The sequence below is a fragment of the Silurus meridionalis genome, chromosome 5 (genome assembly GCF_014805685.1).
Source record: "Silurus meridionalis isolate SWU-2019-XX chromosome 5, ASM1480568v1, whole genome shotgun sequence".
In the NCBI taxonomy this organism is placed as follows: domain Eukaryota; kingdom Metazoa; phylum Chordata; class Actinopteri; order Siluriformes; family Siluridae; genus Silurus; species Silurus meridionalis.
The window spans coordinates 4,410,648-4,434,548 of record NC_060888.1 but is presented as its reverse complement, the minus strand read 5'-3'; the positions used below and the strand labels follow the sequence as shown (position 1 = coordinate 4,434,548).

The 23,901-nt window shown below is 37.6% G+C and overlaps 1 long non-coding RNA gene across 1 annotated transcript; it reads left to right on the top strand.

Moving 5' to 3' along the window:
• Positions 1–1,198: 1,198 nt before the first annotated feature.
• LOC124386450 lies at positions 1,199–18,595 on the top strand. Its single transcript, XR_006925926.1, has 3 exons — positions 1,199–1,254; positions 15,290–15,393; positions 17,400–18,595. It is a non-coding gene; the product is annotated as an uncharacterized LOC124386450 (long non-coding RNA).
• Positions 18,596–23,901: the final 5,306 nt, after the last annotated feature.

Sequence of the window (23,901 nt, the reverse complement as noted above, 5' to 3'; positions counted from 1 at the left end):
TTTAAATTGATCCGCCTGCCCCCAGTCTACATATCTGTAAAAGAAAACAAACAGTCACATTATTTGTTCAACCTCTCCCAACTAAAAAGAAAAGAAAAACATGTTATGAGGCCTAATCATGTATCGTTTGTCTCTAGGAAAAGTGCTCGTGACTGATACGCTAACAGTCTCATATCGTTGTCTCTTGTACAGACTCTGATATGCATTTGCCCCACGAGCAGTCCGTTCAGGTGGCATAATTATTGACGATGTTTTGTGTAAAAAAGTGTTTGTTTTTAGTTAAGTGGTTGCGTGTCATCCGTGCCCATATGCGTTCTACTGCTGCATTATGTTTTGATTAAACCCGGTGGGTTTCTTCCCTCCTGCTGGTTTTTGCAGTCAGTTCAGCACCCGTGTTCATTCTCTACTTGTGAGTTTCTTAATAAATGAGGAAATACATTGTTTATCCGATGCCTCCTGGTCAATCTTCTCTTTCTTGCCCTCGCCACAACATTAAGCAGTAATGAAAATAAATATTAAATGCAGCGAAACTTTTGACTGTACTGAACGTCAGTTTATTATCTGTAGCCCTGTAGGAGCACTTATTGTTTTGGGGGGGGGGATTTGGTTGAAATGTGAAATTTAAATTTCACTCATTCGAGCGAATTTGCTTTTTTGAACTCATATAACCATACCATGGTTTTAGCCAGAAATTCGGCAAGAATGAAACAAATAAAGAGACTTATTATGGGATGGCTTCCACCTATGATTTCTGTAAGCCTTGTGGGTAAAACTGCAGTGAGCTTTTTTCCAGAAACAAGACTCATGGTGTCATACAATTATCTGAAAATTGAGTCATGTCAACTAGATCTGCTTAGATTAAAACATTTCACTGCTCATCTGAGCAGCTTCTTCAGAATTCTTCTTCAGTCATCTTCTTCTTCTAAACAGCTCTCTCCGGCTTCTTCTTCAACTTCTTCTTCAGCTGCTTCTGAAGGAAATGTAAGCCCTTTATTTTTTGATGAAATATATGAACTCAAAGGTGAAAGCAATCCAATAATAAGTTACTTCTCTACATATTTAATTCTTGACTATTTCTTGACTAAAACCATTATATGGTTATATGAATTGAAAAATCAAATTTGCTCGAATTAGTGAAATTCTAATTTTGCATTTTAACCAACCCACAGACACAAGACTGCTGCTACGGGGTTACAGATAATCAACTGACAGCCCAAAAGTTTTTGCTGCATTTAGACTGAAGAAGCTGCTTAAGTGAGTGACCAACCGTCTCAATCAAAACTAATGACTCAATGTTGCTCCATTTACAGTTTTTACAGCTTCCAACAGTTACATGTTGTGAACTCAGATATTTGAGTTGAACATTTGAATATTTTTATTTTATTTTTGATAATATTAAAATTGATAATCTTTTAATATATGAAGACTATAGAAGTGAATACATTTGTTTCTCTAATCAAATTGCCAGCAGCAGTTACGTGAGTTTGTGAGTTGTTCCATGTGGCTCAGGCCAACTTGGACAATTCCATCACAAGGGTGATCAGTTTACATCGTTTTGCTGATTAGCTTATGCAGCATCGTCTTTGCATCGTTAGCAACTGATTACCCCCAAAAATATTGTATTTGTATTCACAGACTGGTAAAACGTTGTTAAATTTTTATCATGCCCGGACTAAAATTAATTCTGGGAAAGGATTAGGGGAGATCTTTAATGCAATCTACGATACGTTACAATCTTCTTTATTTTTTGGCTTCTTCTATTAGGGGTCGCCACAGCGAATCATCTGTCCGCATATCACTCTGTCCTCTATATCTGCCTCATTTAACCAACTACCTGCATGTCTTCCCTATATATATATATATATATATATATATATATATATATATATATATATATATATATATATATATATATATATATATTCTGGACAAACCTGAAACCTTGTATTCACATCGTAAAGATTCTATAGACACTGCACAGACACCATGGGAAAGTGTGTTAAGAGAAACAAGTGTGAGACCCTCTTAATATTAACAAAGCTAAAATCCACAAGCATCTACATTTCTTCCTAATATGTAAATACAAATTATTTAATTAATTTCTTAAACATTTTCATATCTCCCTATAAACCTACGTGATCAACTTCCTGTAGAAAAATACCTGTCATTTCAGAGCTTGTGTTTAAACTGGTTGAACAGGATTTCATATATATATATATATATATATATATATATATATATATATATATATATATATATATATGTATATATATATATATATATATATATATATATATATATATATATATATATATATATATATAGATAGATACTCACACTTAACACTGTGTTATAATCACAAATTAAATTTATACACCAGCTTTATGAAACCCATGGGTGCTTTACGATTGATAATTACAGAAATGAATAATGCAGCACAAGGCAGATGTTTATCATGCATCAGGATGAGTGTGGCAGCTGCTACATCCTGGTAAAGTAATAAATGATAAGGCTGCACAAGTTTCTGTGTTTTAGGTAAATGATTCTGGTGTGTTTTTGTGTCAGAAATAAATTGGTACCTGATGAAAATTGATTATTCACCGCTACTATAATAGATCTCACATTGTTTTGAAAACAGTGCTTTATTTACATGTGAGGAATATAACAAACCTATTCATTTAAACAGTAATTTAATGTAACCATGTCATGTGGTTTTCTTATCAGGTCCCCCTGTATTTTCCTGAAGGTTTAAAGTGGAAAGGGCAAATCAAATCAAAGCAAATACAGAGGAGGAAAAATAGAATTCAGTCGTTCATCCATCCATCCATCCATCCATCCATCCATCCATCCATCCATCCATCCATCCATCCATCCAGTTATTTGTTTGTTTGCTTTTATGTTTATCTGTTTGTCCATCCATCCATCCATCCATCCATCCATCCATCCATCCATCCATCCATCCAGTCATTTGTTTGTTTGCTTGTATGTTTATCTGTTTGTCCATCCATCCATCCATCCATCCATCCATCCATCCATCCATCCATCCATCCATCCATCCATCCAGTCATTTGTTTGTTTGCTTGTATGTTTATCTGTTTGTCCATCCATCCATCCATCCATCCATCCATCCATCCATCCATCCATCCATCCATCCAGTCATTTGATTGTTTGCTTGTATGTTTATCTGTTTGTCCATCCATCCATCCATCCATCCATCCTTCCATCCATCCATCCATCCATCCATCCATCCATCCATCCATCCATCCATCCAGTCATTTGTTTGTTTGCTTGTATGTTTATCTGTTTGTCCATCCATCCATCCATCCATCCATCCATCCATCCATCCATCCATCCATCCATCCATCCATCCATTTATCCATCCATCCATCCATCCATCCATCCATCCATCCATCCATCCATCCATCCATCCATCTGTTTACAGATCCAATTAGTTAATATTTTAATTCATACATTCATCTTCAGCAAACACTTTTGCTGCTCAGAGATATGATGGATGCACACATGGTAGATTACCTGCTGGTAATTTTTTTTGGGAAGTTGGAAAAAACCAGTGAACCCAGAAGAACCCAATAGTGATTTTTTTTTTTTACAGCACAGCCCCCTCTAAATTCAGGTAGCAATGTAATAAAATAATATGCAACACTGGTCATGAGACATACGGTTTGTCGCTTAACAGCAGAATTGAGAACAAAATCTAGACTTTATTATCATGTGATAAGTATAATGAAGATTTAACTCCCAGTATCCAAACCTGTGACTTTGTTAGCTGATAATAAAATGGACATCGAGGCTGCCAACGCTGGTGGTGGCTTCATTGTTGAGGCTGAGTCACCGTCTGAGTCACTGCACATCCCGGATTGTTCAGATCTTGTTTTAAATAATAAACCAAGCCGTGCATCTGATTTATTGTTGAGAGGGACTCCTGTTTTGTGGACAGTAAGTGTAAAACATAATTAGCAAGGAAGAAACCCAACAACAAATTCAGTGCCTTCACAGCAAAACAAACAACAAATTTAGAGATGTGACAGCAAAGCCAAAAAACACAGTAACGATTTCAGAAAGTGTAAAAACACAATTCACAGAACATCACATCAAACAAACATGACAGCGAAAATATAAAGGAAAACCACTAATTAGAAAACAGAAAAAAAAGAAGAGGAAAATATGAAAAAACTTAAAAAAATTCCAACAAATTCAAAAACATGACAACAAAACCACATCAAAAAAAGCAAAAGCAACAGCAATTTCGAAAACATGACAGCCAAACTACAACGAATTCAGAAAGCACACACACAATACACAGAATAGCGAATAGCAATTATGAATAAGAAAAAGCAAAACACATTTGAAAACATGATGGTAACACATCAACAACAACAGTTAGACAAAAAAAAAGAAAAAAAAGAAACATTAATATGAACTTATGACAGACAGAAAATGTCTTCCTAAGCATCACATCCTCGTTGCTCATTAACGAGTTATTTTATATATAATTGTTTTTTACAAGGTTGGTCATATAATTTCATTTTATATATTCTGTCGATAGATAGATAGATAGATAGATAGATAGATAGATAGATAGATAGATAGATAGATAGATAGATAGATAGATAGATAGATAGATAGATAGATAGATAGATGATGCATGAACAGTTTTGCATTTAAGCACCATTTACTGCACACCTCAACAATGATGGAACTGTTATGAATGGACATTTGGTGCCACCCAGATGAGGATGGGTTTCCTTTTAAGTCTGGTTCCTCCTAAAGTTTCCTCCTCATGTCATCTCAGGGAGTTTTTCCTTGCCACAATTTCAACTGTCTCACTCATTAGGGACAAACTTATAATCACTGTATATTTAACAAACTTATCAGCACTAAAATTGTACACTCTTTATAAAAAAATAGAGTTGAATAGAGATGTTGAGATAATAGAGATAATGCAGAATAAACAGAGTGGAGCAGATCTGCATGATGATTACAGGCAGTAAAAAAGCAATAAAAGCAACAGTAAACATCAGTGTCCTTACAGGGTAGTGTAAAGTTCATAAAGGTGATTCTGGCTGGGAAAAAACTGGTCCTGAACCTGCTTCTTCTGGTGCTGTCTGTATCTCCTCTTGGCTTGAAGAAGGTTGAACAGTTTATGACCTGGATGTGAGGGATGCTCTGTACAGACATCTACTGTGGTGAAGATGCTCAGTGGATGGTAGTTGGGTGCCAATTATGCATCGGGCAGTTTTAATCACACGGTGCGAGGATTTCTATTCACACACCGCGAAGCTGCCATACCACACTGTGATGAATGAAGATGGTCAGGATGCGCTCAATGATGTAGCATTCGAAGTTTAGTGAGATCTCAGGTGACAGACTCTTTAGAAAGCAAAGACACTGTTTGGAGCTTCCTAACCAGATTTAAAGCGTTCTAACAAATGCCACATCCAATAATGCTGTTTTGATTTGTTTTCAGAGTTTGTTGTAGCGTCTTTTTGATTTGCTGTTGCGTTTTATTTGTGTTCACTAATGTGCTCTTACAGACCCACCAAATGGATTTAGAAGACTGTTATTATCACAGAATGTCACATTTGATGTGGATTGACCTTTAGATTTGGTAAATTGCTGCAAATTAATTTCAGGACAAGAATAGGTAGTAATAAAGTATAAAAAAGCCTAGGACTATAGCTCATTTTGAAAGGTTCCCAATTTTGAGACTGAGTCTGAATCAGAGTTTCTGAAGACCTGGGTGTAGGGAAAATTGTTGGCCATGGGGCAAGACTTCAGAAGTCAAAAAGAATATACACTAAATGGGAAGCTGGTGAAGTGATAAATATCATGGTTAGTATGTTATTCTTTTCCATGCATAAAAATATATATAAATTTTTAGTAAATTGTGTGAGTTGGCATTTCATAAATGAACCAGAGCTTCCAAAGACTGGTTGCATATTAGTGCTTTGTTTGCAGTGATAAGTGCTTCCATTAGTCTTTGTAAATTGTGTAGCTCAGACATACATGAAAACCCACAAATCCTTATGCTAATGCACATCCATCATTACCCCGTGTCACGCTCTCATTGGCCCACTGATGCACCTTACTGAAATTAAGGTGTCAAAATGTTAAATGTATGTAGAAATGAAACCATTGAACTGTCTGTACATTTCGCTAATGCATCCTACCGGCTATGAATTTGTCTCCAAGCTGGCAAGTGGTTTTCACTGTTCTCATGGCACATGTAGCTGGGCAGAACAAGCAATGAACTAATAAACTGAACTTGGAGGAATTCTTGCATCTCTTTTTGTTTTTTTCAACAAGATATTGGAAGATAAGAGGATGCCTGAGGAATGGAGCAGGAGTGTGCTGGTACCGGTTTTTAAGAATAAGGGAGATGTGCAGACCTGCAGTAACTACAGGGGAATTAAGTTGATCAGTCACACCATGAAGTTATGGGAAAGAGTAGTGGAAGCCAGGCTGAGAGAAGAGGTGACCATCTGTGAGCAACAGCATGGTTTCATGCCAAGGAAGAGCACCACAGACGCATTATTTTCATTGAGAATGTTGATGGAGAAGTATAGAGAAGGTCAGAAGGAGTTGCATTGTGTGTTTGTGGATGACAGGGTGGAGAGAGGAGTTGTGGTATTGTATGAGGAAGTCTGGTGTGTCAGAGAAGTATGTGAGTGTGGTGCAGGACATGTATGAGGACAGTGTGACAGCAGTGAAGTGTGCAGTAGGAACGACAGACTGGTTCAAGGTGGAGGTTGGACTGCATCAAGGATCGGCTCTGAGCCCTTTCCTGTTTGCAGTGAGAAGAGGAATGAAAGTCAGTAGGAGTAAGACAGAGTACATGTGTGTGAATGAGAGGGAGGGCATTGGAGTGGTGCGGTTACATGGAGAAGAGGTGGAGAAGGTCGAGGAGTTCAGGTACCTGGGGTCAACAGTGCAATAGAGTAATAAGTAATAGAGAGTGTGTTAAAGAAGTAAAGAAAAGAGTGCAGGCAGGGTGGAGTGTGTGGAGAAGAGTGACAGGGGTGATTTGTGATAGAAGAGTATCTGTGAGAGTGAAAGGGAAAGTTAATAAGACTGTGGTGAGACCTGAGATGTTGTAGGTTTAGAGACAGTGGCATTAAGTAAAAGACAGGAGGTGGAGCTGGAGGTAGAAGAGCATGTGGGATGTTTTGGGGACAAAGTAAGAAAGGCACAATTAAAATGGTTTGGACATGTGCAGAAAAGGAACATGGGGTATATCAGTAGAAGAATGCTGAGGATGGAGCTGCCAGGAAGGAGGAAAAGAGGAAGGCCAAGGGGGAGTTTAATGGATATGGTGAAGGAAGACATGCAGGTAGCTGGTTTGAAAAAGGAAAATGTAGAGAACAGAGTAGTATGGAGACGGATGATCCCCTGTGGCGCCCCTAATGGAAGCAGCTGAGAGAAGAAGAAGAAGAAGAAGAAGAAGAAGAAGAAGAAGAAGAAGAAGAAGAAGAATATTGGACAAAAGAGGCAGGACACAAATGTGGGAACCCAATATTTATTGTGGAAAAGCCAGTAATTGTATTCAGTGTGTCCACCTGTGGCACAATGAACACAAATCTGCACAAGCACGCTCCAAAATCTGCATCTTCCCAAAAGATTGGGCTTTATTATAACAGAAATAAGGACTAAAAGTGTTGGAAAATGTCACATAGTCTGTCCTCGCCATATTGGTGGCCGGGTTCATTAGTCATATCGTATTTGTCAGCTTGTCATGGCTAATAACAAGATCTCATGGCTGATAGGTATGCCTCTGTGGACCTCATGGTTATAAATTATAATGAATTCCATTCAGTTGCTTGGCAGGCAAAAGACTGAATAGCAAAACCTCAATGTCACATGGGAGAACATTTTTTAAATTGAAAAGTATGTCTATTTAAGGCCATGCTTGAGCATATTCTTAAACATAAAGCTCCTATGAAGAGTCTAAAATTTCATTAATATTTATGACCAGTACTACACATAATACATTGACATTTTGGGAATTGAATCATTTCAATTTTTTTGTATAGACAAAATCTCTTCCTGAAGAATATGGCTTTCAGGGCATTTCCCCCCTTCATCTGATTGCAGCTCGGTCTGTGGTTGGGCAGTGATAGCGTGCAACCTACTGGATAATATTTCATGAATTCAGTAGAGCTGGAAATGACATGACACAGTGTTTTCAGAAAGCAATACTGTGATTGTTTACTGAGACAAACAAGAGCAACACAACAGAAGGTTTGAGTGTCCAGTGTAGCATGTTATCTTTATGTCCAAAATGAATGTTATTTCTTTCCCCTGAATTGTTTTTCTTTTTTTTATCTGGCACAGAATCTTTTTTTTCCGATAAAAGAAAGAAAACGAAATCTTTCACATAGATACACAATATGGACCACAGTTTGTGAATACCTGACCATAAGATGTATGTTTCTTGCTGTTAAAATCTTGTAGGAAGAAACTTTCCTCTTCCTGCAAAATAGAAACACCTTTATATTTCCACATTACTAATTCTGACTAATGAATTTTTTTAAATAGAATTTTAAATGGAAGTTAAAATCATATTATTAAACTTTTTTTGTTTAGATTCGTTCAGCCGTTTCAAGTAATTACCCTGTTTAAAAAACACTATCAAAGGCGTAACCTCCTGGCAGAAAATTAATACAAAAAATCTGATGCTTAAAAGGAATTAATGATGGCATCAGAAGAAAGTTTTGCTACATAGCATTTTAAAAGTGAGAGAAAAGACTGTTTTATTTTTTTAAAGACAATGATTCTGATTGAGCAGAAATTCTGAATTATTTCATATAACCTTATATCTTATGACCTCATTATCCAACATGACTTTCAATTATCCTATTTATATAATTGAGCAGCTGAGGGTTAAAGGTCTTGCTCAAGGACCAGCAGTAGCAGCTTGGCAGTACTGGAATATGATCTCATGACCTTCCAATCAGTCCAGCATCTTAACTGTGGATCCACCACTTCCAGTGTTTGCTAAGCATTGGTTTGTGTTATTAAAGAACATGATTTGAAATTATATTGTATTCTTTTTTGGCCCTGCAGACCCATGACTTATTTTGTTCTAGAAGAGTATCTTCAAGAGTGAAAGGAAAAGTTTACAGGACTGTGGTGAGACCTGAGATGTTGTATGGTTTAAAGACACTGGCCATAAACCTCTTCAGCGTTGCGGTTTTCGTTGGGAGTGACGACGATGGGAAGGATTAGAAATTTTATAAGAGGGACAGGACGTTTTGGGGACAAAGTGAGAGAGGCCCGATTGAGAAGGTTTGAACATGTGCAGAGGAGGGACATGGGGTATATCGGTAGGAGAATGCTGAGGATGGAGCCACCAGGAAGGAGGAAAAGAGGAAGATCAAGGAGGAGGTTTATGGATGTGGTGAAGGAAGACATGCAAGTAGTTGGTGTGAAAAAGGCAGATGTAGAGGACAGGGGGGTATGGAGATGGATGATCCGCTGTGGCGACCCCTAATGGGAGAAGCTGAATAAAGAAGAAGACCCATGACTTATTTTAAACCCTGCATCTGTTGTACTGTGCTAATGGGTTCCTCTGAATGAGAGGAACAAGGAAGCGACAAAGGAATGAAAAATACTGAATATTTGTTGGAACTTCCGTGGAGAAGCTGTGCTCGGCAGCCTCACTGAGGAGGGATTTTTTTTTTAATAAGCTTGCTTGCAGTTGCCAGATTACATTGCGGATGCAAATCCTCACCTCTGCTCGCAGGCTGGCAGAAGAGAATCATTCAGCGAGAGAGAAAGCTGGGTACACACTTTTAATGGGGCATGAAGGAAGAAGAAGGGGGATTAAAAAGAAAGACGTATGCACTGTTTAATGTGCAGCGGCGATTAATTCCCTGTAACAGTCGCTCCGGCGCTAGTGGTTCGCTCCCAAGTTTCTATAAAAAACCTAGCATTTTTATCGTAACAACTCACTCGAAGGCTTGTGTTGTACGCGTGGAATCGTCTGAAGTGAAGTCTGTTATGAGGTCTTTTTTCTTCTTCTTTTTCCAGCTGCTCCCATTAGGGGTCACTACAGCTGATGATTTGTCTCTATATCACTCTCTCCTTTTACATCTACCTCTTTCAAATCAACCACCTGCATGTCTTTTCTCACCACATCCCTAAACCTCCATGGCCTTCCCCTTTTCCTCCTGCCTGGCAGCTCCATCCCCAGCATTCCTCTACCGATATACCCCATGTCCCTCCTCTGCACATGACTGAACCATCTCAATTACATCTCTCTCACCTTGTCCTGTCATGAGATCTTTATTTAGCAATGTATATAAATGAGTCTCTTTGTGACAGCACTTTGCAAGAGACAGAGGCAAATCTGCATTTTTTTTACACTTAAAGACGAAAGTGTTTTGCGATTTCTTCTTTGTGGTTATGTGACATGCTGAACTTTTGAAAGGCTGGTAAGGGAACAATGGACAGTGTGGTATAAAGAATGAAACACTTCAGTCTGTGCTTCAGAAGAATAAAGAACTTCAGGATGATAACTCTACATCCCTCGATTTATCTACATGATATGGGCAAAAGTATAGGGACACCTAACTTTTCCAGCCTCATGCTTCTTTTCCAAATAGCTGAAGGCACACAATTGTATTGGCCGTCCCTGGATGCAGTTACAATGTATTTTCCCTTCACTTGGGAACTATAAGTTCCAGCACAACAATGTCCCTGTGCATAAAGGAAGCTCCATGAAGATATGGCTTTAGCATGGGTTGGAGCGGAAGATCTTGAGTGGCCTGCTATAGAGCTATAGACCATAAACACCACCACTGGGATGAATTTGAATGCTGACTGCACCCCAGACCTTCTTACTTTACCTACATCAGCACCTCACCTACATCAATGTTATTAGAAAAGCCAATAGAGAATAAAAGTGTAATGAAATGTTCAAAAAGCCCATGTGAATCTTATAGTCAGAAATCCAGAAACTTTCCATTTAGCCTCTGTCTGTCTGTCTGTCTGTCTGTCTGTCTGTCTGTCTGTCTGTCTGTCTGTCTGTCTATCTATCTATCTATCTATCTATCTATCTATCTATCTATCTATCTATCTATCTATCTATCTATCTATCACTTGCAGCTTGCATCACTTCCTACTAAAACTCGTAACCCTAATGATTGAACATTTTTCCTCCCAAGCTTTGACACTAGCGAGCACCTAGAGCTCAGAAATCATTATAGGGCTCTCATTAAGCACTGGCCGAAGGTATTTATTAAGGTCCCAAGCGCTGAACAGAAAGTCTGCCAGACAACACCAAGTATTTGACAAATTTAATGAGTTTGCTGGCTAATGGCTAGATGAGGGAGAAAGAAAGGCTGAAATGATTCATTCAGCACCCACTCACTCATTTTAATGGGCAGTTACACAGAGCTGCCAGTTTATAGGTTACTGCAGCAGTGCACCTCATAAACCGACAACATTGTGTCTGCTATAAGCATGATATAGATCTGTACACTGTGTTACCAGTTTATTATGTATTACAGAAGTAGAAATTGTTCATCTGACAAACGGTGGACACCATATATGACTGTGGTGTTGATCTTTTCTTCTCCTACAAGTGTTAGAAAGAAACATGGAATTGGTTTGAGTTTTGACACTGAGAGTCAAACACTCAGTTCACCGGATACAGGAGCGGTGATGAACCGGATCGTAGTGACGAACTTGGACGCGGTTTAAAAGTTAAAAACGTAAGATGATGTTGAAAGTCTGAAAATAAGTGAAAAAATAATAATAATCAGATACAAAGTTCCTTTAATAAATAAATAAAAAACCCTGTAAAATAGGTGAAGCCATTAAAGCTATGAATCTTTTTCACGAATGAAAAGTAAACCAACCAAAATTTATATTTGGGATAAATAGTGAAAAAATCACAAAGGTTAAAAAAAAAAAACAGCAGAGAATTGAACAAGAAGCAAACACAAAGCCCACAAAATAGGAAACAAGTCAATTTAAATACATATGTTCAATGGGACACAGGTGGCAGTAATGACAATATTAATAGTCACACACAAGACAACATGAGCGAACAATTGGGATCTTTAATGACAAAAACACTACTACTAATAAATCCAAAATCCTGACATAATGAATTTATTTCAGCTTTTTCTTTTCCTTGACTTTTGTAACTGTTGGAAGCTCTTAGTTTTTCCCCCATTGTGATAGAAAAATGAGTTTAGAGGTTTTTAGAGATTTAAGAGGAGTTTAGGGGTGTAACCGGACATGGTTCGGTACGTACCTCATTTTTTTTTAAGTCGTGGTTCGGTTCAATTTCTGTACATTTCGAAAATAAAAAAATAAAATCACTTGTTTTTAATTAACGCTGTTTTTATTATTATTAACATTAATATTTACTGTTCTACGTATTTTTGCATACTTTAATAAATGTTTGCATTTAAGAAATATATAAGAATTATACATGTTATTTATTTATTCATTCAATGTATTTATTCACAATTGAATTAATTTCTTCCATCCTTCATTTATCCATTCACTCCGTAGATATGTGGAATTGTCAGGGATTTCTTCTTTTAAATGAAATTTTTGAAGTTGTACATAAAACGCAAAATAATCAATATCGCTGGACTGTCGATAAAAACATTGGCAATGACAGGAAGTCATTGATTTTGTGCATGAGCAGAACAAAAAGCTGAAAGTGTGAGGCGGAGACTTAATAAAAACTTGTGGTCCGCCACTTGATCCCCACCTCCTGAGGGATTTTTAACTACTGCAGGTTCCAAATGTAAAACAAGAACTGCATCCAGTTCACATGTGCATATATACATTTCATGTCATCAAAAACCTTTACAACATAATATTTGAATATGTGCTCACAGGAAAAATAGATTGACATGCACAATAAAATTTATGAACTTTGTGAGAAAATTGCTTAGACAATTCAACCCAAGAGGGTTAAACAATATATATATTTAAATAAAAGGTTTTAATTATGGATGATCATTTGGGTTCATTTAAGATATTGTACAGGGCTGTCAATATTTTAACCCCCAAAACAAACAAACAATCAAACAATCAAATTTTTTTTTAAATTGTTTTAAGAAATATGTTAGGCACAGAAAGGGAAAGGATTTTCATTGGTGGTTTAAGTGAACAGTTCTTGACTGGTGGTAATATTCCTTGTATCATTTCAGAGTAATGTCTTCTGATCTGTATTCCATATTAGATCTTATTAGATATTCGCAATAAACTGGCGACTCCGTGTACTTATCTGGTTTGTATAGTATGTAGCCATAACAATGAACCCCCATCACACTGTAGTGTAAGCATCAGTTCCCATTTCTATCTATTTCCCTATGTTTTTCTCTCTTCTCTCCTCCAATCTCTGCTAAATCGCTCTATTCAGAGGTATGATTTGCTACTGATAGCAATGATGGACGTAATGGAAAAGAATTTGCGGATTTAAGATTGTAGATTGAAAGTCTCAGGATGCTTCTGAGGTCAGTGCGAGAGAAAACGAAAGAAGTCTATTATATCTTAGACCTTTTAAAGGTCCTGGCTGTCAAGCACACTTTCTTCTTAACAGATATGTGTATCTTTTGTTTCCCTCTTTCAGTTCTGAAAGACGTACGATATTTCATATGCCACTCTCGGCTTCTCTGTTCCATTTGGCAGATCAAGGGGTTCAAGCTCCCACTCTTCGGAGTTTTTCATCCTGAGATGAGTGTTACATCTCGGTCTCTGTTCTGGCTAGAACTGAGCATTGATCTCATGGCTTTGAGCAGTGTGTGTGCTACGGGCGATAGGCGTGACTTACTGAAAGAACCATGCCCTTCCGCCTTTGGCTGAATTCACTGTATTCGTCAGTTTGCAGGCAGAAATGCTCGGTAATTTATGGCGGCTTGACTTGTTGTCAACACGAGTGTCAGTTTGAACTATTTCAGATCGGTTCAGTCTGTGAAAACAGCACTGGAGATCGCTTTACGTTTGAGTTTAAAATCATTAAAAAGCACAGATGAAATGCAGAAAAGTGTCTATATAACGTTTTTTTGGTGGACAATAAAGCCTGCGTGAAAACCACCTTCATACCACCTTCACTGACATACCATCAGTAGAAATCATTTACATTTAAAGCATTTGGCAGATGCTCTTTTCCAGGGCGACTTACTGTTATAACACTTACACATATGAGCAGTTGTGGTTGAGTTAAGGGCCTTGATCAAGGGCCCAGCAGTAGCAGCTTGGTATAGCAGCATAGCATGACCTTTTAGCCAGAATTCCAACATCCTAACTACTGAGCTATTACATGCCACAATGGATTTTTATTTCAGATTTCCGTAAACTGAGCTTTAACAGGAAAAGCATTGAATACGATTTAAAACAAGCTTTGAATACGGGGTTTTCGAGACTTGTTCTGTTTACAAGAAAGTACTTTATTAATCTACGTTTTCACACTATACCAGAATTAACAGTATTCGTTTCAGTAAGTCAAAAAGAGAAAAAGAAAAAAAGAGTACTAAAAGCTACAAAGTCAGTGGTCATGACTTTCTAACACGAATCAGCCTGGAACATGTCCTAATATAACCATTTCTGCAATGTCCCATATTAAGTTTAGTCTTCATCGAGGCACTTTCTGGAATAAGCTGTAGTACAACAGAGCGATTTTATACGGAGCGTCGCTCTGAGTTCGAGTGTACACAAATACATCAGGCTGCTGAAATCAAAGAGGGGAACAAAATCAATAAGTCATTTCTAGAGGTCAAGGCTAGATATTAGATCCAATGCTAGAGATAAGTAAGAGATGATTAATTCCCTGAGTGGAACACACATACACACACTCAGTAATGAGTATCTCTGTCTCATTTTTGTACTTCAGGTAAAAAAAAAAAGTAATCACCCTGTCCTCGGTACAATCTACATTTATGACGATGTAAAGTCGTAATCATTATCTCTGCGATGATGCGAACCCGGAGGCCGGGTCAGATTTGATGTAGAGACATTGTTCAGGTAATTGGCCACTACATGCCAGTGTTTTTTTTTTTGTCTGTATTAGTTATTCATTAGGAAAATCTGAGTAAAGAAGTTAAATATTGCTTTAAACAAGGGTCAGTAATTCCATGTCTAGACAGTATTCATCAGATAATAGTCAGAGAGTGAATATAATACCGTTTTTGTGGCAAATTGTGTAGCGGGAGGGAAAAAGAAAAGAAATCAAGAGCAAGAGAGATGAGTGAAAAGGCATGACCTGAAAAAGAAATCGACTTATTTTATTTTTTTTTACACTCAGGAGGTGATAAGCAGCTGGTTATATCCCTCTGCCGAGGTTCAATCTGCGTCGCCTGAATTTTAAACAGATGTCTTTTTTTGCTTTTGAACCTGTGATTCTGTCAGGTAAGTGCAGAATTCTTTCAGTCTCAAACTCCTGATATATATATATTCAGTAATTAAATCATGTGCTTAGTAAATAGAGATGATTGCCCATGTATTCTGCATTTTTTACCTGGAAAGAAACCACAGCTTTTCTGTGCTGCTCAGACAAAAAAAATAAATCAGTCTTTCTAAATGTCAGAATTATTTATGTGTCCTAGACAGTCTCGTTACTGACTGTCTGCAACTTGTTAGACAGTCATATGAGATGGTTATTAAAGAGGCCTGTGGAAAAATGACATTAGTAAATCTGACGTGAGGTTAAAGCCTCAATAAGACTAAAAAGGGAGAAAGAACAGCTGTCATTTTTAGGAAACTTTGCTGATGTCTAGATTCTTCCAGATGTTACAGAGAACCAGCTTAGAACAAGGACATATTGTGAATAGAAATAAATAAATAAATAATAAACAGACGGAAAGATAAATGACAGAACATATGATCAAACAACTGAACAATGAATGTGAAATAAAATGTTATATTAACACTGTAATTATACATGCCTCTAGACCATGGGTCACCAGGTAGCCCGCAAGGACCACATGAGTAGTCCACGGGCCTTTTCTAAAAAATTGCTGTTTCCTACTTTGTTGAATCATTGTTGATAATTATTATGAGAAATCATTAACATGATCAGTGTCTTCACATAGATGAATATCAATAATTATTAATAATAACATATAATAAAAGGTAAATTGTGCAAATTTGTTATTTCAGATCAGACTGAAAACTGTGTGTATCAAACTGGCAGCCCTTCAGATTAATCGGTACCCAAGAAGTAGCTCTCAGTTTCAAAAAGGTTGGTGACCCCTGATCTAGACTATGACAGGGAACTTAGGGTACAACACAAAAAGGGGCTCAATCGCATACTCCCTTTTGCACATTAAAGATAATTTGGAAATGCCAATGAATGAATATGGTGAATATTTGTGAGTGTTTGATGTCAGTTTTGCTTGCAATTATTAAAGTTATCAATGTACACAGTTTCAATATTTGGGTTGAGAAAACCTTTTTTCCAACAACATTACTCTTTAGAAATGCGGATGTGGAGCTTGATGTGGATGAGCAACTCTCTTCAACAGAGGAGAAATATATAGGGTTCTAGTCATGCCAGCCAGGAAAAGGAATATGAGGCTATTTACAGAAACAAGGGACACAGGTGGTAATAATAATTAAATAATCATAGCATAATAAAACATGGGGGAGGTCCCCTGGTGGTCTAGTGGTTAGGATGTGGTTAGTGGTCACCGCTGCGGCCCGGGTTCGATCTCCGGTCAGGGAACCAACCCCAGCCATTAGGGTTGCACAAGCCTTAGTGCCGGTCCCAAGCCCAGATAAATGGGAAGGGTTGTGTTAGGAAGGGCATCCAGCGTAAAAACATGTGCCAAATCAAACGATGGTCCGCTGTGGCGACCCCTAATGGGAGAAGCCGAAAGAAAGTTTAATAAAACATGGGGGATCATTGCAAAGCACTACACAACAAATCCAAAATCCTCTGCAAAACCTTTTAAATAATGAGTGAAAAAGCTTTCTGGTGCCATCAAGAAAAAAAAAATGCATGTGATTCTTATCTGAGAGAGTATTCTGTGATTTATGATATTTTTATGCCGAATGCTCTAATTTAAGAGTCACCATATTACATTTATTTGCCACAGATGGCAAAAAATATGAAATAGTAACAATCTCAGTATTGAAAGCAAAGGTCTCGCTTCATCTTCAGCCCTCCATTACAGGCGTGTGAAATGCTGATAGCTCGGCATAAACCCTTCTCCCGACGCTGCACCTGCAGTCAACCAGAAACTCTCTGTTTTCTCTCCGCTCTATTCTTCAAGCCTGGCCATTTTGGTCTTTTCTCATGTCTCACCTCTGATGGACGCCGCTGCACTGTCATCCCTGACCTGGCCAACTCGTAGGGCTCTGTGATGCTAGGAAAGCCTTTCATGCTGCGTTTCCTGCATTTCTCTCACACACAGGTGGATGAGCTGCGGTGGAAAACACACGGCGTGCCCATTTCTAGCTTTTCAACGCAGCCACTTTGAAGCTCGAGCTGTGAAAGTCTCTCCGGGGAGATGAGTGCGCCTGATGCCCCATCGCACCTGCTCGCTCACACAGCTCAATCATTCACACATTCACCGCCATGCTTCTGTGAACATCTGTTGCAAAGCACATAAGGGGGCTCTACAGTGTGATATCGCTCTTCACCATAGGTTCGCTTACAGTTCAACACAGAATCTGTCGATCTGAAGGATCTAACAGCGTGTGCTTGGAATATACCATTCGTACAGATGTTGGACATCTAAAAATAAATATTACGGCTAAATCATTATTTGTGCATTCATTTGACATTCGATTGACTGTGCGTTTCTCTTTACATGTAGCTCAATGGAAAGTTCTAGCATTTTTTTAAATATCAAATTTGAGATTGTCACACTACTCTCTCTCTCACTCTACACACTGCATCGTGTACATGGGAACCAAATTGCAGCACTTAGCCACAGGCCGAGCTCTTTGCTCATTGCAGAGTGCGGTTTGTCGAGCAGGATCAGGTTATTTTTCCAGCTATTGGGGTAATTTTCTTGTTTTGTAACCTGTGTTCAGTGTCCTCTTTGACAGGCACTTTTGCAACAGAGCCTGATTTGTTCTTGCTTCAGATGAACACAGAGCAGCAGTAAGTACCACATGAAGTGTGTTATACAATTGATCAAAACATACAAGATGCGTACACGATGGTGGGTAAATAATAATTATAATAATAATAATAGTAATAATAATAATCAGCAAGCCAGAATTCATTTGTATTAAAAGACAAGAAAGTTAACGCTAGTTAATGCTAGTGTAAGCATTAGAGATTTTTTGCTAATTTTTTAGGGAGAGCATTGTGGCTTCATCGACGTGTGTGGTACATTAGTGGTTAAGGCATTGGTCTTTGGAGCCGAAAGTCTTGAGTTAAAATCCCAGCCACACCAGTGCCACCCCTGGGCCACTTAGCAAGGCTCAAGCTACTCAGTTGTATGAATGAGATGAAATGTAAGTTACTTTGGATAAGGGTGTCTGCCAAATTCCATAAATGTAAGTGTTTTTTATTTTGTTAAAGGAAAAAAATGGAGTTGGTGATGGAACTGCTGTTTATAGCTACTACAATGTCATATAATATTCTTATAAAGAACATATTTACTTTAAATAACAACATTATCTGTGTAAAGCTGCTTTGAGACAATGTTCATTCAAGGGTCTGATAACAAGCTCATATATGGAACCACTTTCTGACCAGTCAGTTATTGTTAACACCATAAAAACTTCGTATTTACACATATATAATATATAATTAATAAAAATGATGTATGTAACAATACAACGTATACAATGAACAAACAGCTTCCCTATTAGTTAATTTTTCTTCTAAAATCTAAAAATAAAACATTACAAAAACGGGTTTAAACGCATGCTACTTGTTGAAGTTACAATCATTTCTAAGAATTTAATAAATACATCTTTGTTTAAACTTGTCATTCTCTACCAGGCTTTTTTTCATACTCTATGCAATGTTATATTTCCAGCTAATTTAACTCTGCGAGACATCTCTGTGAGAATTATACACAACACACAGATGGCAAAAAGCTTTTTTTTTTTTAAATGCCAGATGTGGAAAACAGAACCTTTTCAGATGCTAATTAACATTTACTGACACAGAAAGCATTAAAACCAAGTGGAAGTTAATCTAAGTTAGCTTGGAAACTACTCATTTTAGCTAGCAGGTGTCTAGCTAGATGAAGACAATGGTAGAAATATAAACAGAAGCAATGTAGCTAGCATTTTATACACTGTACTGCAAAAGAACACTGACAATAATTTGTTTTAGTGTTAAGATTGTTTTTCATTAAGAAGGATGTTATATAGGTTACAGAACTATAATCAGCTCCTATCATTTATGCTGTCAGATATCACGACCATGACCCAAGTCCCAGCAGCCACTGAAGTCTCAGATGTCCGACTTAAACCTCAAATTCAGCTCAATCTACCACATGCACTTTAAAAGACTCTCATTCATAAACTTATTGTAAAGTATACAGTCTATTTGACCCAGTTTATGACCTTATCAAGCCCTTTTGAATATGCTGATGTTTCTGTTTTTTGATCAGGCAAAGTTTGGTCTGTTTGTTAATTGCCTGATTCAACCACATTTTAGTTTCTCCACTCAGATTTTTCTTCCTGCTTTCATTAAAAAACTATCAACCTTCATTTGCTAGTCTTTGTGAGTTCATAACATGGCATACGTTATAGCAGCTATAAATACTCATTACCTTTTACAGCCTCTCTTGCTTTCACTCTTCTGATGATAATCAGGCTTACAAAACACTGACACTGGAGACCAGGCTCCTGAAATACCAGTGATCGTGTCCCATCTGCTCACTCCACCTGCCTGATTCGTTCTGAAGCTCTACTTCTGAATGGAGTTTTCATCACAGATTAAAGATACATATGGGATTGACTGTGGATGGTTCCACTTAGTAACCATAAAAAAGATTTTGGATGGAAATTAATACAAGCAGGTTTGCTACAATGGATTAGAGCTACAATTTATATTGATGGTTCTGCACTCGTGTCTATCAGTAAACAGTTGAGAACTTTAACAATGATGGAACTATAATGAATGGCGTCAGGGTCATTCGGTGTCGACCAGATGGATAATGGTTGCCCTTTGAGTTTGGTTCTTTGTGTGAATGAAAATTTAGCCAAAAATAAGAACAAAAGACAGGATAAAGGGTAAAGTAAAGAGGTTTATTGGAGACATGTCATAAGGAATGATGGGTTGGTAAGCAGGACTGTTGGATTGTAATCAGTAGGGCAAGTGAGGTCATAGTCAAAATTCTCGTGGTAGCCAGAAGGTTAAGGGGAAGAGGGGAGGAGACCAAGACACCTCGGTTTGGGTGGACACATTCGCAACTGAAATGGCCAGGGGGACACGATATAATAAGTGTTAAAGATAAAAAGTAAGCTGGGAAAGGATGGGATGTGAGGTTCTCCAGATTTACAGCCAAATCCACAGCCAAATGCATGACCTGATAAGGCAGTAGAGGCCAAGAAATTTTTTTTTTTTACCTTATAGTTTAGCTGTTAGAATTCAATATCACTGTTGTTTAAAGTCACTTACATTCTTTTAATTTGTTAAATTCAATCCAAAATCTCAGATTTATATTCCTTGTAATAATTAATATTATATAGTTTTTCCATGCCATTTGTTTATGGTATCCTTTACAAATTACAAATCCTTTCATTGACTGAATTGTTTAATGGTTTCCTTCCAGTGTTTTCCTTCTTTCATGGCTTCCGTCTGTCTGATGTACTCACAATAATTTTTTTTTTTTTCTTCTTGAGTGGTAAAACCGTATCTCATTTGCCCTTAAGTCAAAGGCTCAGACATAAAGATGAACTCTGTTTTTTTTTTTTTCGAAGGACACGTGGCTGAGGCACATTACTGTATGAGAGATCGGATTTGTAGCCTGTAATAAATCAATGCCGAGACTGGGAATTGTTTGGCATAACAGGGGCGCACTCTTGACAAATGAGATGTGAAAACAATCACTCTGAATAATGGCAGGAGCCCCACTGGATCTGACTCTGAACGTGTGTGTGTGTGTGTGTGTGTGTGTGTGTGTGTGTGTGTGTGTGTGTGTGTGTGTGTGCCACCCGGGCTGCCGTAATAGCTCTATAAAACAGCCTCTCCAAAGACACCCTGCACTCATTATCATGGCCTGAGACAGGACCCTTGCTCATTTTAAGCAGCAAAAAGAAATGAAACATGAAGGAGCATCGCACATTCCAATTAAACATTCCTCATATTTATAAGTAAATGTTCAATAGTAAAAAAAAAAATTGATCAAACCTTAGCTGGAGTCGTTACGGGTAAACGCTGCACTCTCATTTACGCAGTAGTTTTTTGAGCATGCACTAAATGTCCTGCGGTGAAAATCGTTCCAAAAAAAACAACAACATACTGAATAAGGTTCATTTGTTGGTCCTCTTATGCTTTGGTAAGCATTGAGAGAGCATAGTAGGTAAGGCAATGTTGAGATATTCAAACAGCTGCTTGGAACCTTGAAGTATTCTGAAGCTCTCTGATGTACTGGAGATCATTTGGATCAGACTGGGATTGATCTCATGTTTGATGAAATTTGTATTGAATGTTTAGCTAAAGTCTTTTGCAAAAATGTTCTAATATAACATGCGTCTGATACTATCATTAATAAACATTTACCAAATGTAAAATCATGGAATATATTTCAAATGATTCGACAACACCAGCGTTTTTACACTTGATGAGAAGAGTAATGATGTGTCACACTGCATGATTAATAGCTGTGCCATCTCCTTGGAGACAAAAAAAATGAAATTAAAGACTGCAGGTAGAAATGTAAATGCAAAAGCATTGTGTTGTATTGATGTAGGTAAAGTGAGGAGGCCTGGGGTGAAGTCAGCATTTCAATTCTTTCCAAAGATGTTCAATAGGATTGAGGACAGATCTCTAAAGGAGGGCGCCAATGGAAACCATATCTTTATGGAGGTTTGGGTCACCTAGACCAAGTGAAGGGAAAGTTTTATATCACCATATCCAAAGACATCCTATACAATTGTACGCCTTCAACTTTGTGGTCACCGTTTGGGGAAGACTCTAGCTTTTCGAAAACACTCTCCAAAGTGGATACATTTGAAAATGTCTCAGTGTGAACTATGAAAACAGAAGCTTTAAAAAAAAGTATATTTTTAGTCATGTGACGATGCATTTCTTCTTCATTGCCATACGTTAAGAAAATAAACGCTGGGTGTAAAATGACGTAGGTCTTACGAAGCGTCTTACGTTTCTGCTTATGCACAGTACAGGAACGAAAGCTTTGGAGGTTTGAGTGTGGACGACCAACTTTTGGGAAACGATTGAAAATGGTAGTGTGGACACGGAGCAATTTAAGATAAAACTGCTGTTTTCAAGTCTTGTTTCTCCAATATAGAAATTGTGTATTCACTGCCTTGAAAAGTGTATATTAAGTTTACTTCACTCGGGTTTAGTGCTTAGTTTCTGACTCTCTCTGGGTGTATTATTGGGTTTAAAATACTTCAGAACACAATGTTTACTGACGATCATCCTGACACTTCTGCCACACAGGGGGATAACAGAATTGTTCCTCTGGCTTTGTTTGTCATTTTTTTTGCTTGGTGGTCTGGGATTACTGTCGAGCCCTAATGCAGTTTTGTGCCTCCATTTTAGTAACAACAAGCTTTCAAGGCTTTTCTCTAAACTCACCATGTTTTGTTCACCCCATCTGCATATATCGGTTAGAGACCAGAGTCAAACATGGATGTGTTTCATTTTTTTTTGTTGTAGTGCTTTTAGATTTAGTTGTGACTCAGCAAATCTAACACATAACAGTGCTGCCCCCTAAAAAACCCAAAACAATAAAAACAAACCAAAACCAAAAAAAATGATGCAATGGAACATTTGGTAAAACAATTTTTTCCTTGTGTGTTGAGCTCAGCATAATAAATTTTGGATTCTAATCTCAGAGTGTTGGCAAGTAATGATCTTGAGAGGCATGATGCAAAGGCAGGGAGGCCTATTTATTAAAAGCAAGCAGACAAATCCAAATTGAGAAACTAAAACCTGATCCAAAAAACAGCTCATGTTAAAGTGAGCAAGATTAAAAATGAGGACAGGAAGATGGCAGCGACAGCGACATTTGAGCTGGATCTTTATCTTCAGGAAGAGTTTGAAGTTCACATAAGCCAAATCTGGTGAATAGGGTGGGTGTGGAAGTGAGATCATGTGGATTGTTCTCCGACGATCATCATGCACAAGTTCCTGAATAGTTTCGACATATAAACACACAGGCTAATCATGATGTAAGTGATAATGATAAAACAAAAAATGGGGATGTCATGATTGTGTCCTTTTTGCTCATGAGTTTACAACATGGGGCATCATTTTAAAGAAACAGTTTAAAACAGCCTTAATACTCTCTAGTGTAAAAGACTTCTTTTTTTAAACTGAACTCGTTTCTTCGAAATGAACATATGGGACACGATTATGACGTCCTAACTGGAAATGATGCCAGAATTTCCTTGCGAAGAAGTCACACTTTTACCATTCTAAACAAAGGCTTCAGAGAAAGGGGTAGAGGTGGAAAGTACAAATACTTTGTCACTGTACTTAAGCAGATTTTTCCGCTATCAGTACTTTACTTCACTATTTATTTTTCAGACAACTTTTTACTTTCACTCAATAAATGTTTACACAAATATCCCACTTTCCACTTCTTACATTTTCAAAACAGACTTGTTACCTCAGTTTTAATCTATTTGGTAAAATTACAATATTTTTCTAATCACTGCTCACAGTTTTCAGCCCATCAACCAGTTTCCTGTTATTGCGCTGCTTTTTCAACCGCTGGTGTATCTTTTCCTGTCTTTCACACACCACAGACG